Source organism: Aplysia californica, unplaced genomic scaffold (assembly GCF_000002075.1).
Source record: "Aplysia californica isolate F4 #8 unplaced genomic scaffold, AplCal3.0 scaffold00619, whole genome shotgun sequence".
Taxonomy (NCBI): domain Eukaryota; kingdom Metazoa; phylum Mollusca; class Gastropoda; order Aplysiida; family Aplysiidae; genus Aplysia; species Aplysia californica.
This window is the reverse complement of record NW_004797889.1, coordinates 273,550-274,706: the sequence shown is the minus strand read 5'-3', so window position 1 is coordinate 274,706 and position 1,157 is coordinate 273,550. Positions and strand designations below refer to the sequence as shown.

The following is a 1,157-nucleotide window of genomic DNA, read 5'->3' as shown; positions in this document are numbered from 1 at the left end:
ACACACACACACACACACACACACACACACACACACACACACACACACACAACATAAACAACAACATAAAGAAACACAAGTCATTATTTATTCGTTTTTTAAATGCATATTTAGGGTTACTAATTTGTGTTCGACTCTCCAAAAATGAGTTTTAAAGCTTTTGCAGATCAGGGACATAATAAAATAATATTATTCTGCTTCGTACTTTAAGAGTGACTGCGTTTCACTTGACAAAGGAAATACATTGTACATTTTCAGGCTTACGTATTTATCAAATTTAATTAAAAGATGCACAAAGCCTTCAAAAATTACTTCAATCAATTTCTGAAAATTATTATAATCTTTTTAGAGCCGTGTCACGACTATCATTACCATTATCATCGTTATTAATGTAACTTCCATTAAATACTTTTGTCATTTTCTTTATAGTTCTTTTACTGTACTGATTCTTCTTCTTATCATTATCAATATTATAACATTATTGTTGTTGATGTTATTACTTATTTTCCTTTTTCCTCTCTACAGAAAAAACAAAACATAACAAAACCGGTGTACATCCAAACTACCCTGTGACGTCATACAAAGATCAACCACCACCACCACCACCAGAAAAGTCCCGTCAAAAGCACAGCGTCACAACACTTCTCGAGTCACCTCCCTTGTCGTTTGACCGTCGCGTTATTCTGCCACACTTCCTCGAGGCTTATTTGGAAAAAGGTAAGTTGTTACTTGTGAAAACTTTTCAATGTTTTGTTTTGTTTTACTAATGTTTGCAATGATATATAAACCCATTTTCTGCTGACGTCCTTTTTAAGGACACTTTTTTTTTTAAAAGCTGATAATTAATACATGCTCAAAAATTTTGTTTCAAAGTTGCGGGTTTTCAAATACCAAAATAATAGATAGAAATAGAACATAGACGCATTGGAAAAGAGGTTTCTTATTATGAAACTTGAGAATCTCACGGAAGGAGAATAAATAAAAAGAATCAGTAATTAGAGAAGCCCGCGGGGGCGATCACTAATTTAAAGAAAAATGTATTTAAAACAATCATCAATCAGAAAGAGACACAAGCTGTTTCTTGGCCACTTGAATCCATACAAAGTCCTTGAACATCTTGCCTTTTTTTTTTCTGTTGACGCCGAATATCGCCACCC

The 1,157-nt window shown here is 33.4% G+C and overlaps 1 protein-coding gene across 1 annotated transcript in view; it reads left to right on the top strand.

Moving 5' to 3' along the window:
• Positions 1-519: 519 nt before the first annotated feature.
• LOC100533239 (neuropeptide) overlaps positions 520-1,157 on the top strand; it is a gene marked incomplete at its 5' end in the record, with an annotated part of 94,693 nt that continues 94,055 nt past the window's right edge. Inside the window, 1 exon segment of the mRNA NM_001204551.1 lies at positions 520-717.